The sequence below is a fragment of the Hordeum vulgare genome, chromosome 3H, assembly GCF_904849725.1.
Source record: "Hordeum vulgare subsp. vulgare chromosome 3H, MorexV3_pseudomolecules_assembly, whole genome shotgun sequence".
In the NCBI taxonomy this organism is placed as follows: Eukaryota; Viridiplantae; Streptophyta; class Magnoliopsida; order Poales; family Poaceae; genus Hordeum; species Hordeum vulgare.
The window spans coordinates 57,455,754-57,472,521 of record NC_058520.1 but is presented as its reverse complement, the minus strand read 5'-3'; the positions used below and the strand labels follow the sequence as shown (position 1 = coordinate 57,472,521).

Here is a 16,768-nt window from a genome sequence, read left to right as displayed (position 1 = left end):
ACGACCCCCCGCACCCTCCCCTGCTCCACCGCCACCGACGACCCCCCGCACCCTCCCCCTCTGCACCGCCGCCGCCGACCCCCCGCACCCTCCCCCGCTCAACCGCCGCCGCCGATGACCCCCCGCACCCTCCACCGCTCCACCGCCGCCGCCGACCCCCCGCACCCTCCCGTGTCTCCTCGCTCGGTTCCCCCGAACGGAATCGGTCGAGCGCACCACCCACCCCCTCCCTCCCACCCGAGCGCCATTGCTATCCAAAAAAATACTAATGGTGCACCTATCTGGGATGTGCCATTGCTATATAATTTTTTTACTAATGACGCACTCCATGAGGATGCGCCACTGCTATAAAAAAACATTCTAATGGCGCACCGCTCGGGGTGCGCCATTCCTAACTCCTATGCCCTCGCCTCTCCTGTGCCCTCGCCCTCGTCCACAGAGACGCGGTCCACCCCCTCCCCCACCCTCGTCCATGGAGACGCCGCCGCCGCCGCCGCCCTCCCCCTCCCCCACCCTCGTCCACGGAGACGCCGCCCACCCCCTCCCCCACCCTCGTCTATCCTCTGCCCTCGCCCTCGTCCACGGAGACGCTGCTCCTCCTCGTCGCCGCCTGCGCCGCCGCCTCCGCGCTCGATGCCTTCCACGTCCCCTCCGTCGAGGCCCAAGCCCACGTACGTATGGCGTCAGCCCCTCCCCTCTCCTGGCCTCTCTCTAGAGCGGTCTTCTACAGTTGATCCCTCTGAACCGCGAGCGCTCGCCTGAATCTGTCACGCGATTCACGGAGGTGGTGTCGCCAGTAGTAACGCCGGAATTTCATGATCCTGTGAGGAGCCCAGTAGTAGGGTTCGGGGCTCGACGTCGCCGGTGGGGGTGAGCTTTTGGGGATCTGGCCGGTTCACTGTCCATGAATTCGCCGATCTGCCCGGATGCATCTTGGCAGGACAGGTTAATTGTACCAGGATATTCGTTTACCTAGTACTCTATATGAGTACAAGTGTTTAGGCTCTTACGAGTTCTATGAAAGTTGGGTTCATATTCCATGGCTTGTTCCTTGCGGTCATCGGAAAGTCTGTTGCTTGATCAGACATCATTTTCTCGTTGTTGTGGAACGCACGCCTTCAACCCCCCTGCTTGTTCCTGTTTCAATGGGAACGATAAGGTTTGTGCTTTTACGCCACCCTGTTTCAAAACAAGCGGAGGGAGTACTTCTATTGTAGCACCACTGAAAATTTCTGAAAACAAATGTGATAGGTGACCTTGACCTTCAGTCTATCTGCAAATTTGGAATGACTTTTCACGTGGAACACAAAACAGGTGATATTTTCATTCTAGTAGGATGTGCAATGCTAAACTATTCTCTAAATGTGTAGATGCCCAGTAATCGGTCGATTGCACCACCCACCCCCTCCCTCCCCCCGAGCGCCATTGCTATCCAAAAAAATATTACTAATGGCGCACCTCTCTGGGGTGCGCCATTGCTATCCAAAAAAAAGATTACTAATGGCGTACCTCTCTGGGATGCGCCATTGCTATATAAAAAAAGATTACTAATGGAGCACTGCATGGGGATGCGCCATTGCTATCAAAAAAAATCTAATGGTGCACCGCTCGGGGGTGCGCCATTGCTAACCCGCACTGCTCTCTGCCTCTGCCCTTGCCTCTCCTCACCCAAATCCAACCAAGATCCAGCCTCGCTCGTCCACGCCCCGGAGAGATCCCGCTCGTCCACGCCCCGGATTTCTCTCGCTCTTTCCTCCCCTCCCTCCCCCGCGTCTCCGGTTGACCGGCGAGGGTCCCGCTTAGCGATGTGTGGTGGTGGTTGGCGGGGCGGGGAGCGCAGGGCCTTGACCGTCGTCCGTGCAAGCCAGGACGGATAGGCGGCGGCGGCGACAACGACTGCAAAGCCGAGGAATTCCCCACCAAAGGTTAGAGCTTTTCTGAGTCTTGCTGGATTGCGCCCTTGCCCGGCGGGTGTTCGGCGGATTGCGCCTTTGCGCCAGAGGAAGGGGAGGGGGAGATGGCCAGCAAGGCGGAGACGGCGACCTGGGAGCAGATGCTGCGGCGGATGCAGTCGCCCGGGCCAGCATCTCGGAGGGCGCGACGGGGAACCCAGTGCGCCACTACTATATTTTTTTTGCAAAACTACTAATGGCGCACCACCAGCTGGTGCGCCATTAATAACCAGGGTTACTAATGGCGCACCAGCTGGTGGTGCGCCATTAGTAGTTTTGCAAAAAAACGTGGGACATAGCCGAAATATCAGGCGGGCTTTCCCAAATCAACCGCGCGCCAATGATTTTTTTCCCAAATCGACCATGCGCTATCCCCCGCCCTCTCCCTCCCGCAGCCTCCCCAGATCTCAGCGGCGCCCTGAACAGAGGCTGCTCCACCGGCGCCCCACCCGACCCTCTACCGACGCCCCACCGCAGCCTCGACCGGCGCCCTGTCGAGCCCGCCAGGAGGGGCCGCCTCGTCCCCACCCGCCGCCGCACGGGAGGATGGCGACGCTGGGCGGCGCACACGAGCTCCTCAAGATGGTTGTCCACGCCCGCGCCGGCGGCACCATCGAGATCATGGGCCTCATGCAGGGCAAGTTCCAGGGCGACTCCATCATCATCATGGATGCCTTCACGCTCCCCGTCGAGGGCATCGAGACCAGGGTCAACGCCGAGGCCGACGCCTACGAGTACATGGTCAAGTACTCCACCATCAACAAGCAGGTACAACGCCCACCCCCAAATCCTTCCGCCACCACCGTCCCTGATTATTTTTGGAGCTCCCGATCTGACCAGATGTTGCAATGCTGCTCTGAATAGACTGTCTATTTCCTTTTTCGCGCATCAAAATTGCTAATAGTTACCACCAGTAATTTCTACTGTTAGGGTGTTACCTTGTCACATGTAGCCCGTATGAAAAGTTTTGGGTGGGTGGATTACCAGGCAATGCTGCTAATTTGGTGTATATATGCGTCTTGCGGTTAGGTGCATCAACTTGTGCAGTTAAATGTGGACAATTCCTTGACTTAGCCTTTGTGTTTTAGTTATGAACTTGTCTGCCTTTGTGTAAGTTTGCCCATCTATTGTAGATATCGATTACTTGACTTAGCTTGCTGACGTACTGGGTAATCTAATGCAGCTGTATCAATTTATCTGGTAGTTATCATGCTTAATTAGTAGTGGTGTCATACAGTAGTATTTAGTGTGGGATTTAAGAGGATGTATAGAATTGTTCTGTACCACCTATTTTATAGAATTGTTCTGTACCACCTATTTTATAGAATTGTTCTGTACCACCTATTTTATTCAACAAGATAGAATATTTTGCCCCCTATTTTTGATATCTTAGATATAGTACATATCCTTGATTGTCTATTTGTGCTTGTTTAATCTGTTTTGGCAAAGAATAATTTAGAGTCTATTGCAACTGAGATATGTGAACTTGGGAAGTAATGTGCACGGGCAGGTTTGTGTTAGGTGTTTAGTGTTAATTACTTATCAAACTAACTTGCATATGTTCTCTATATGGATAGGCTAGAAGGTTGGAAAATGTGGTTGGCTGGTACCACTCACATCCTGGTTATGGATGCTGGCTGTCAGGCATTGATGTTTCAACTCAGATGCTTAATCAGTAGTTTCAAGAACCATTCTTGGCGGTTGTGATAGACCCTACAAGGACTGTTTTTGCTGGTAAAGTGGACATTGGAGCTTTTAGGACATATCCAAAAGATTACAAGCCATCGGATGAGCCTGTCTCTGAGCATCAGACCATACCACTCAACAAGATAGAAGATTTTGGTGTTCACTTCAAACAGGTAATGCGATCAATTGTTTAATTTATATTTTTGCAAGCTTGTGTTTTGGTTCTGTTCTAACTCTATTTTCATGCAGTACTTTTCTTTGGATATAACCTATTTCAAGTCATCCCTGGACTCTCACCTCCTTGATCTACTCTGGAACAAGTACTGGTTCAACACATTGTCTTCGTCACCACTTCTGGGTAACAGGGATTATGTTGCTGGACAAATCTTTGATTTAGGTAAGCATTACCCTTGTAGAAATATTTCTGGGAACTTGTTTTCTGGTTATGTCTAGTTTGGCCTTGCAATAAATAGAGAGAGTGATAACTAATTTTGTGCTACACAGCTGATAAACTAGAGCAAGCTGAAGGGCAACTGGCACACAGTTGATTTGGCATGCTTATGCCATCATAGCGAAAGAAAGAGGTCAGTTTCTGTGTTCATGCCCTTTAAACTTGGTTATCCTCAGTGTACACCACTGTCCTCTTTGCTCGTCTGAAGGTTCACAAAGCCGGTACTATTTTGGGGGCTGCATAATCGTTTCAGTTTCTGCATCTTTCATGTGCCATATCAGTATCTGCTTATCTGTTTAGTACACCCTCTGTTCCTAAAACTGCTAAAATGCCTTTCGTTTAGGAACAGATGTATTATCATGTTGTTTGTTTTGTTAATTTTTTGTCACTTCCCATAGTAAATGGATGGTCCTGTATGTCTGATTGTCAAAATATTGATATAATGATGGAGTTCCATTAGGTCAATTATCAATCCCTATTATATGATGTTTTGCATATTTCAATATGGGCTACATACGGGCTGAAATGAGTGAACAAACACACTTAAACGTGTCTACATACATTTATTTTAGAAAAAAGTTGGAACATCTTGTAATAGTGAACGGAGGGAGTAACTGACCTTATGCCTGTCACATTGCCATGTTATCTTCATATGGATATGTTACAAATCTCTGCTATTTGTTTATTAAACGAAGAAAGTATAGCAGATATGATGCTAATTTTATGGTGATGTATAAAAAAATATTAGTAGTGCGAAGATTGTGAAAATGGTTGAGCCCCTAGGAGAGGCTGATGGTGCTGTTTGATACTTTGATGCTATGCTGTCCTATGTAGTTATGAAATGTTTTATGTCAATTACTTCATTGAGCTTGAGTGCATGAAACAAGGGATTGTACGAGACCTATATAGATCTAGTTTGCTTTGTTATTGCAGTTTTGTAATATGTGTCTCCTACACCGTGTATATTTACACTTACATACAAAAATGGTTCTTTATTTCTCAAGTACTCTCAGTTCCTACCCATCTTGTGCTTTCGGACGTGGATCAGTTTGATACTATCCTTGACATGGAAAAAGATGAGTTGGCTCCTGAGATAGAAGAGGAAGAAGTAAGACGGTACCGACTCTGAGAATCAAGCTAATTTTGTTATGTTCTCACTGCTCACAATCTTTCCCATATATTGTGGATTCACTTGCCAATACAGGAAGGCGAGATAGAGTATGTTGAAGGTGATGATATCGAGATAGGTGACATGGATGATATGGAAGATTTTGAAGGCTTTGGTGATGAAGATGGTAAACATTTCCCTTGTTTCAACTGATTTTAATTTTGCATGTTATAGAGTGCTCTGATTTGCGAAGTACTTCTCATTTTTCTATGTTCACTAGATAATGTAAAGAAACTTTACATTTTCTAAATTATGGGCCTTGAAATTCAATTCTGACTAGTTTAATTAAGTATGCGGTGTAGAAATATTTATTTGGACAAAATGGTTATTTCGCATAGTAGTGCCAACTGCAAATCTGACCTCCATACAAAATACAAAATGATTGCAGTAGTGGCTTAGGGGGGATCATACACCATGTCGCCTATAAACATTGATAAAATCGAACACATCTTACTGTCTTGTCAGTTGTCACATACGATTTGATGTCCAACACATAAAGTAGTAGTGGCCTCGGGGGATCAGTAATTATGCTTTTCTCTTTATGAAAGCTCTTTGGATGATTTCTTTATTGTAGAGGTTCTCCCAAAATATGCATTTGTTTCACAATGTTAGTTTTTCTTTCAAAGTGATTTCATCGTGTCGTACGCTAATTTGAACTAGCACATATTCCTGCCGGAGCATAATTTCTTCCTCACCTTTCCGCAACAGGTGGAAGAAGACGAGGACAGGGGTAGCAGGCAAAGGATGCGAATGTGATTCTCTAGGCACGGCTTCAGTAACATGCTTGGTGTCGATGATGTTGTACTTTAGATAATTTTGCCTGTATTTCTCGTGATGACCACATCTCTCTTCTATGTGATGGTAGTTTAGATGATCGATATCGACTTGTAATGTGAAGACAAACTCGCTACTCGCGGTCTCGAGACTTGTAATGTTCTAACTTTGTTCGGTATTTTAAATTCAGAGACTAATATGATGAATTGTATTCGGAGACTAATCTTGTATTGTATTTGATAAATGTGTTGTTTATATGTTGTGCTCTCTATATTCTGTGCAATAATATGTTTTGTAATCTGTGCAAATGTCAGAAGAAGAAAAAATCTAATATTCATACTAGTGGCGCACCACTCAGCACTTTAGTGGCGCACTGCAAAAGCACACTAGTGGCGCATCGTCAACTAGTGTGCCATTAGTAAGCCAGAGCACATGGGTAAATATGGCCCTGGGAGGCATACTAATGACGCACCATGAGTTATACTAATGGAGCACTTCCCTGGTGCGCCATTAGTATACCAGATGCTAATGGCGCACCATGAGCTATACTAATGGCGCACTTCTTGGTACTAATGGCGCACCATAAGCTATACTAATGGCGCACTGCCTGGTGCGCCATTAGTAAAATAATCTAATGGCGTGATGCTAGTGGCGCACCTATAGTGCGCCATTAGTAGCCAAAATAGGTGCGCCACTAGCAGGCCTTTTCCTAGTAGTGTGTAGTATAGTCAGGCCATGTGCCTTCTAGTTTCATCTGTCTGTACTCAGACAGTTTAATTACTTCCGCTGGCTTGTAACTTGGATGACTCTTATGATGGGTCGTGAGACCCCTACTGTGTAATATTATCTGTGTGGCTCTTCCGAGCCTCTTAAATAAAGCTTGTATGTTTATGGTTATGTTGTGATGCCATCGATGTATCTATACATATCGGTATGCCATGCGTACATGTGTCGTACTTGATATGTATGGGGTTCCATTACCTAGCCGTAGACTTTAGTAGCATTCCTTACAGGGAAATGCCCCTTTGTGATCCAACGAGCCATGGTAGCTCGTTACTGCTCCGGACACATTGGTTGACCGGCGTGTGTCCTTCTTAGCTACTGTGTCTGTCCCCTTTGGGGGAAATGTCACGTGATGTAATGGAGTCCTTGTAGCTTGCTATGACTCGTCTACATTCGCTGGTGACCGACACCTGCTTTGCTGGGTCATGTATGCATGTCCCTGTGCGGAAGTGCCACTTTGGTTTATGACTAGACATGTCGATCCGGGTTCTTGTCATTGGATTGCTAGCGACACAATTGCATACGCGAGTCAAAAGGCGCAAACGATCCCGGCTAAGGTAAGGCTGCAACCGTGGGGTTAACCGTGCGTGAGACCGCAAAGAGATGCGATGTGTTACAGGCTGGATTCCTATGACTTAGGATCGGGGTCCCGACAATCCCAAAGAGGACAAACAAAAGATCCCAACGAGGACAAATGAGAGATAAAAAGGAAGAGCTAAAGAGGCCACAAAAAAGAGAAAATAAAGAGAAATAAAGAGAAATAAAAAGAGAGAAGGGGGCAACACTACTATTCCTTTTGAAAGATCCACACTCGTACAACATTACTATATTTGTACTACATAGAGATTTTCATTCATGCATAACTATGTGGGGATTCTTACACTATAGAACTTGGTTTGCATATTCCAATGATGAGCCTCCTCAAATGAGCTCTAGGTCTTCATGAACAAACAAGTTGGATGCACCCCCACTATTTCCATTGGAGAGCTTACCTTAGCTCATATGTGCATGTGTTACATGGCAATCCCTACTCCTCACATCATATCTTCATTTGGCTTTCTCTCGCCTATGGTTGTCCTCATTGATGCGAGCCTTTCACACCTTTTTGTCTTCCTTCCCCATCATTATTCTATTTGCCATCCTAAGTGCCAACATATCTTGCTTACGCTCATCCATTGCATGAGTGCTCAAAGTCGAAAGGGAGAGGATCATTTTGACTTGTGCCTGACTAGTGGTCTGGGGATGAGTTAAAATAAGATTCCAAAGGAGACTAAGTGTGAGGTTTAGTAGATTGAGTTCTCAATTAAAAATATATTTTATAATCCCAACCCATCTCCCACTTATTGCACGCAAACACCAGTTGGAGACATTCGAGTGACGGATAGCGAGAGCTCTTGCACCTTTATGTTCTTACCTTGCTAAATTCAATACTAGATATAGACTCTTGCTTGTTATTGTCTTGACTTGAATTGCATGTCTCACTTGCTTTACTTTGAAGTTATTATATGTGTGTTAGCATGTCACCACAGAAATTATTGTGTTATCATTTATCTACCCGAGGACGAGCAAAAAATAAGCTTGGGGTGTTAATACGTCCCAAACGTATCTATAATTTATGCTTGTTCCATGATCTTTTGGATGACATTGTTATATGTTTTGCTACACTTTTATACCATTTTACACATATTTGGACTAACCTACTAACTCAACGCACCTAGTGCCAGTTTCTATCTGCTGATGTCTATTTTGTAGGGGCTTTTACCCAATTTTTTGAAGCCCGAAAAAATCAAGAATAAATATATAAAAAATCAGCGAAACAGAAGCTTCCGGATCACCGAAGGAGGGCAGAGGGGGGCTAGGGGCCTCCCAGGCGGCCTGCTAGCGCGGCCAGGCCCTAGGCCGTGCCAGGAGGTCACCTGGGTGGGTCCCACCTCCTCCGGTTCCCTCCTTTGGCCTATATTTAGAGTCCCGAGAGGAAACCCTCAGAGATTTTCTGGAAAAGCGAATTTCTCCATCGTTCCGGCGCCGCAGCGCTTCCGAGATCGGGAGCGTCAGGAGACCTCTTCCCGGCACCCTGCCGGAGGAAGGATTGACCTCCGTGAGCTTCTCCACCGGCATGGACGCTTCCCGGACGTGCCATGAGTAGTCCTCCTTGGACCATGAGTCCATGACCAGTAGCTATGTGATGTCTCCTCTCCAATCTTGTGCTTCAATGGTTAGTCCTTGTGAGTTTCCCTACATGATCAAGGCATCTATGTAATTCTCTTGCTATTGCTATGCTCGGTTTGTTGCGATCCGATGGATTATGAGATTATGTTCAGATTGTTATGAGTTATATATTTGATTATCCTTCTATATTATGTTCCTTAGTGATTCATGCATGTTCTCTGTTGCTTTTTATTGCTTTGGACGAGTAATAGATTGTATCTCCAAGAGGGAGTGTTATGCATGATTGTGGGGCCATGCCCCTCGATGTCTAGCTTGAGTGACAGAAACATGAGACTAGGGGATGTGCTTGTTGCCACCAGGGAGAAAACAATGGTGCTTGTGACCACGGTTGCAAGGATTGTTTACCTTACGCATAGTTCGTGAATGCAGTTGTCCGCTGCTTTGAGTTTATACTTTGGGTGGGGCTCGCAACTTAATACCGGAGAGATGTTCTGGATATATATCTCAAGGTGGATGATTAGTAAGTAGATGCAAATGAATAAACGGTCTACTTGTCTTGGCATACTGCCCATTACTATTGAACCTCTAACTATCAAGTAGCATAATTAGCATTGTGGTGCGATCATAATTCTCTCAATTGCCCAACTGTGATTTGTTTACCCAAGCGTAGTTGTTTATCATCTTTTGGGAGAGAGACATCACTAGTGAACATCATGTGACTCCGGTCCATATCACCATCATTGTTTACACCTCCATCATTTACCGCTTTCATTTACTTTTCCGTTGTAATCACTATTACCTCCCCGCTTGTGTTTTTATCCTTTGCAAACTACAAGGCCGGAGAGATTGACAACCTTTGTGTACTCGTTGGGAGACAAGGTACACGTCTTCTGCTTGCACGAGGGTGGAAGACACCTACTTGTTGAGCCTAGGAGTCCTCCTGGTTCGATAAACCTTACAGTCTTTGTCTGAGGGAAATTTGCTGCTGACTACATCTCCACCTTCCACTTGGGGTAACCAACGAGGGGAGCGAAGTATATCCATCAACTCGTCATCAGCAGGCTTGTGACCTCCTCATCCACTTCCTGTCCCAGCTCTTTGCTCGAGTATTTTTTATATTTTCCAAAAATATTCTCCGTAAATTTTCAGCCCATTTCGAGAACTTTTATTTCTGCACAAAAACAACACCACTGTAGTTCTGCTGAAAACAACGTCAGTCCGGTTAGTTCTAATAAAATCATACCAAAACCATGTAGAATTATTGTAAACACGACATGAATACTTCATAAATTATAGATACATTGGAGACATATTAGCTGCTAATACTAGAGAATATTCTTTTGCTCCCCTTATGTCGAATCAATAAATTTAGGTTGAATACTCTACCCTCGAAAATTGCTGCGATCCCCTATATTTGTGGGTTATCACTGCCATTATTTACTCTATTTTTATTTTTAATATATATTTACCAAGCTATCTATCTATCACAATTTATTGCTTGTAAGTAACGAGTTCAAGGGGATTGACAACCCTCTTGCCCGTGTTGGGTGCAAGTGGGTGCTCTTTTTCTATGTAGGTGCTGAAGACTGGAAATTGCATGGTCCTCCTAGTCGTTCGATAACCTAGATTCTCACTAAGGGAAATATGTGCCTCTAATGTGTTGCATCACCCCCTCCTCTTCGAGGAAAAACCCAATGTAGATCACAAGTATCACAAGGTTGATGAAGATTGCCTCTCTCATCGATTCCCCCTCCTACAGAGTACCGGAAAAGGCCTCCAAATGGGATTACGGAAGAACATAGACTTGTAGCTGCAAAAAAATGTTTTGGGTCTCACTATGGGGGTTTGGGATATTAGTGAATTTATAGAGTTTGAATTAGGGAAAACGGAGCCACGAGGGGCCCACAAGACAACAGGGCGCACCTACCACCAGGGCACGCCTTGTTGTCTTGTCATCTTCTCATAGGTCTTTTGGTCCTCCCCCAAAGCTTCTAGGGTGTCTTTTGGTCCAGAATTTTTTAAAAAAGTTTCACAAAACAACAACTCACACTAAACACTGGGTTAATTATTCACAAAAATGATATAAAATTGCATATGAAGTATCTAAGATTGATAAAATAATAGCATGCAACAATAAAAAAATTATTGATACGTTGGAGACGTATCAACATCCCCAAACTTAATTCATGTTTGTCCTCGAGTAGGTAAATGATAAAAACAGAATCTTTAATGTTGAATGCTACCTAGCATGTTTATCATATAATTTACTTTGATGGAATTAATATTGCGAAAATATGAAGAATTAATACCAACATAATAATATCCATGAATATAATAATATAATCATTAATATTCAAAATATACGATGCTTAACCATTGTTATCCATACAATTGAATTATGCAAGCATGTCATGACTCTCTCTTCCTAACATAAGTACAAATCATGAGCACCATGATGTCAAGTCAATAATTGGATACTTTTTCACGCCCTTCGGAATTTTCAACTTCACCGAACACATGAGCATGAGCCATGGACATAGCACAAGGGTGGAATAGAATGTGGTGATAAAGATAATAAGTGAAGACAAAAGTAGAGGAAGTATTGCATCAACTAGGCGGATCAACGGGCAATGAAGACTCCCATTAATCGATAATGAATGTGAGGAGTAGGGATTGCCATTCAACGGATGAACTAGAGCTATAAGTATATGAAAGCTTAAAGTGAAACTAAGCGGGAGTGCATCCAGCTTGGTTGGTCAAGAAGACCTCACACATTTGAGCAAGCCCATCATCGGGATCAAGCCAGGTTCTATAATGAAAAAATCCCACTAGTATGTAAAATTTAAAAATTAGGAGACTCTTTATATGAAGAACATGGTGCTACTTTGAAGCAGAAGTGTGGTAAATGGATAGTAACACTCTCCCTTCTCTTTTTTTCTCTTATTTTTCTTTTATTCTCTGAATCAATGTCCGAAACCTCATCCTCCTTCTTTGGAGGAATCATTCGTCTCCATCACTCTTATAGCTCACTCGGACATTGATCTAATAATGATGATCATCACACTTTTATTTACTTATAACTCGATAAGCCTAGAACAATATGACTCTATATGAATGCCCGTAGCAGTGTACGAGGATGTGCAATGATCTAGTGACTCCCTGCTGATTTGCGTTGGTTTCCCTCAAAGCTTAAAGGATGATGTAGCACAACGATGACAAGTATTTCCCTCAGTTATGAAACCAAGGTATCAATCCAGTAGGAAGATCCACAAGACGATGTAAGCGGTACCTGCACACAAATAGCAAATGCTCGCAACCCAATGCGTGTAGGGGTTGTCAATCCCTCATGGGTAAAGTAAAAGGATAGATCGATAGATGCAAATAAAGTGATGTAAAATAAAACACAACAAGGTATTTTTGGGTTTTTGATAATATAGATCTGAAAATAAAAGAGCAAATAAAATGGAAATATGAATAGTAAAATAGAGATTGCAAACAGATGATGTAAAATAAACCCGGGGGCCGTAGGTTTCACTAGTGGCTTCTCTCGAGAAAATAGCAAACAGTGGGTAGACAAATTACTGTTGGGTAATTGATAGAAGTGAAAATAATTATGACGATATCCAAGACAATGATCATGTATATAGGCATTACTTCCAAGACAAGTAGACCAACTTCTGTCTGCATCTACTTCTATTACTCCACGCATCGACCGCTATCCACCATGCATTTAGTGTATTAAGTTCATGGAGAAATGGAGTAATGCTTTGATAATGATGACATGATGTAGACAAGATCTATTCCTGTAGGAATAGACCCCATCATTTTATCCTTAATAGAAACGATACATGCGTGTGATGTCTCTTTCTGTCACTGAGATTGAGCACCGCAAGATCGAACCCATCACAAAGCACCTCTTCCCATTGCAAGATAAAAAGATCAAGTTGGCCAGACAAAACCCAAATATCAGGGAAGAAATACAAGGCTATAATAATCAAGAATGGATATAATTTCATAGATCTTATCATAAACTCAAAAATCATTGGATCCCAACAAACACACCGCAAAAGATAGAGTTACATCAAATAGATCTCCAAGAGACCATTGTATTAAGAAGCAAAACAAGATAGAAAGCCATCTAGCTACTGCCTACGGACCCGTAGGTCTAATATGAACTACTCATGCATCATCGGAGGAGTGCCAATGTGGATGATGAACCCCTGTGTGATTGTGTTCCTCTCTGGAACGGGCTCTAGATTGGATTTCATGGCTTCTGGAACTTGCGGCGGCTGAAACGATTTTTTGTCTTCTCCTCTAGGGTTTCTGGAATACTGTGGTATTTATATAGCTCACAGGCGATGGAGGAGGTTCTTGAGACCCCCACTACTCACCAGGTCAAGCTAGGGGCCCAAGGTGCGCCCTGGTGCCTAGTGGGACGCGTGGACCTCCCTTGGTGATCATCATTGGTCCTAAAGTTTCCTCTTGGTCTAAAAAAATCTCCATTTTTTGTGGCATTTGGACTTCATGTGATATCGATTTTCTGCGATGAAAAAAACAACAACAAAAAACACCAACTCGCACTGGGCACTATGTCAATAGGTTAATCGCAAAAAATGATATAAAGTTGTTATAAAATGATCATAAAACATAAAAGAATGATAATATAACAGCATGGAACAATCAAAAATTGTAGATACCTTTGAGACGTATCAGCATCCCCAAGCTTAATTCCTTCTCGTCCTCGAGTAGGCAAATAATAAAAACAGAATTTTTGATGTGGAATGTTGCCTAACATGTTCATCATATTCCTTCTATTTTTAGCATGGACATGTGGACTTGTAGATGATGCAAAGCAATAATCTATAATTTGACATGAAAACTTCAATACTCAAGCATATCAACAAGCAACCAAGTCTTTCAAAATATCAACACTAAAAAATGCTATCCCTAGCCCATCATGCTCCATCATTGATCCATTCATGCAACACACCCAAATATTAGCTACATCCAATGCTCAAGTATGATAATAGTGTTCCTTAGTTGGTGGTTTATAAGAGAAGATGGAGACTCAAATTCAAAAATAAAAAATTGCATAAAGTAAATAGATAGACCCTTCGCAGAGGGAAGCAGGGATTTGTTGCAAAGTGAAAAATTTAGAGATACAATATTTTGGGTGGTATGCTTTTCCTTTCAACAAAAACGACCAAGAGTTTCTAATATCTCCCATGCTAACAAAATCATAGGTAGTTCCCAAACTGAAAATAAAGTCTATTCCTTTTTCCACCATTCTTTCACATTCCATGGCTAGCCGCATCCACAGGTACCGCCCATACCAACACTTTCCAAGGAATTTATTATTTGACAACATAAAATAAATTTTCTTTGCATTTTGGGACCGGGCATCCCTATTACTGCCATACTCTCGTGCAATGACAAGTGAATAAACACTCATCTTGAGAATAACCTATTTAACATGGAAGATACCAGCCACCCCTCGCAGCTTCATGAGCGGTACGGGCACACAAAACAAAAATTTATTTTGAACATTAGAGTTGCCACTTGCAAATTTACTTAGAACAGCGTTGAAATAACGCATATAGGTAGGTATGGTGGACTCATTTCACACATCTTTGGGTTTAGGATTTGGATGCACAAGCAGTATTCCTGCTTAGTACAAGTGAAGGCTAGCAAATAGATTGAGAAGTGCACAACCAAGGATCGAAAACCATCATAAGCAAACATTAAACATAACTAACACCGAATAATGCAACACAAGTAGGATGTAATTTCATAGCATAATTATTGACTTCATGTGCATGCATAGGGAATCACAAACCGTAACACCAATATTATTACTAAAGTATAATTACTCATCAACATAACTCACATATCACTATCTTCATATCGCAAAACTATCGCAAAGAATCAAGTTTACCATCCATGATCTTCATGAAAGTTCTTATTATATTTCCCCTGGATATCTATCAATTTGGGACTAATTTCATTTAAAGCAAATTGCCATTGCAAATAACAATCTCTCAAACAAATATAAGTGAAGAATGAGAGCACACGTTTCTTTCAAATTTTCAACTCCCAAAACAATATAAGTGAAGCAAGGGAGGATTTGTTCAAAATTTCTACTCACTCTAAAAATAATCTAACTGAATCATGAGAGCAAATTTCTTCAAAATAATAGCACCATCATGCTCAAAAATATATAAGTGAAGCAATAGAGCAATTACATGGCTCTAAAAAATTTAAGTGAAGCATAAAGAGCGATTCTAAAATATCATAACATAATTTAGCTCTCTCAAATAGGTGTGTCCAGCAAGGTTTATTATGACAAACTAACCAATAAACCAAGAAAAGTCTCATATAATACAAGATGCTCCAAGCAAAACTCACGATATGTGATGAATAAAAATATAGCTCCAAGTAAAATTACGAATGGTCGTTAGAAGAAAGAAGGGATTCCTTCTGGGGCATCCCCAAGCTTAGTTGCTTGGTACTCCTTGGATATTACCTTGGGGTGCCATGGTGCATCCTCAAGATTAGGATTTAATAACTCCTTATTCCTTTAGCCATCGTGATCTCACTCAAAACTTGAAAACTTCAATAACACAAAACTCAACAAAACCTTCAGGAGATCCATTAGTGTAAGAAAACAAAACTTTACTTTAGGTACTGTTGAAAACCTATTACATTTTTTTGCGTTATTCCTACTATATTCTAACTTTACCATGGCTTATACACCCCGATACAAACCGTACAATCATCAAAATAAGCACACAACACAAAAAAAACAGAATCTGTCAAAAACAGAACAATCTTTAAAGATTCGAATATTACACATACTTATGTAATTCCAGAAATTCTTAAAAAATATAAAAATGTAGGAAATTTTTATATAACTCTTGCGTAAAAACATCAGATACTTTTGTGATTTTTAGAATATCTGCTACTAGACACAAAAGTTTCTGTTTTTCAACAAGCTCAAAGGAACTATCACCCAAGATGATCCTAAAGGCTTTGCTTGGCACAAACACTAATTAAAACAGAAAAGACATAATCATAATAGTAGCACAATTGTGAAAACAATGAAGAACATAAAGTAAAAGTAAAAAATAAATTGTGTTCTCTCGTTTGCCTCCCAACAAGCTCTTTCTTTATAGCCATTAAGATAGGTTGAGATTTTATTAATGCTCACATGAAAGATAGTAGTTGAAACACAAAGAGAGCATAATGTAGCATAAGACAAAAACATTTCAGTCTAACATACTTCCGATACATAGGCATTTAGTAAGCAAACAAATTATCAAGAAAAGAAATATCTAACATATGCATGGACGAAGAAAGAAACAATAGCAATCCCAACATGAAGAGAGGTAATTTAGTATATTGAATATTACTATAACCATATTCCCCTCTCTCATAATAATTACACGTAGGATCATATTCAAATTCAATAATATATCTATCACGTAAAATATTCTCTTCATGATCAACATGCATAAAAGTCTTATAATCTTCCAAGGTAGTGGGATTAACATTAAGGGATTTTTATATCTATGCCCCCGGTTCCTTAGTTGTACTCATTCATCCCCACACTCTTAAGTTTTGCCCACTTTTCCCAACTCCTTTGCCAGAAACCCTCAGAACTTGTTACAACGGACGTTGTCGTTGGGTCAATTCGAGTGGCAGTTAACTCTAACGAGTGGGGCCGCTCCCGTGCATGCAACTGACCGCGGCCGTGGGGTAGCACGTGTCCATGGGACCTGCCAAGTG

General features: G+C 42.4%; 1 long non-coding RNA gene and 1 pseudogene across 1 annotated transcript; both read left to right on the top strand.

Annotated features, from left to right (window-relative positions):
• Window positions 1–2,315: 2,315 nt before the first annotated feature.
• LOC123441476 lies at window positions 2,316–4,210 on the top strand (annotated as a pseudogene).
• An 864-nt stretch (window positions 4,211–5,074) lies between these two features.
• Window positions 5,075–6,052, top strand: LOC123439512. Its single transcript, XR_006630105.1, has 3 exons — window positions 5,075–5,197; window positions 5,294–5,384; window positions 5,966–6,052. It is a non-coding gene; the product is annotated as an uncharacterized LOC123439512 (long non-coding RNA).
• The last annotated feature ends 10,716 nt before the right edge of the window (window positions 6,053–16,768 follow it).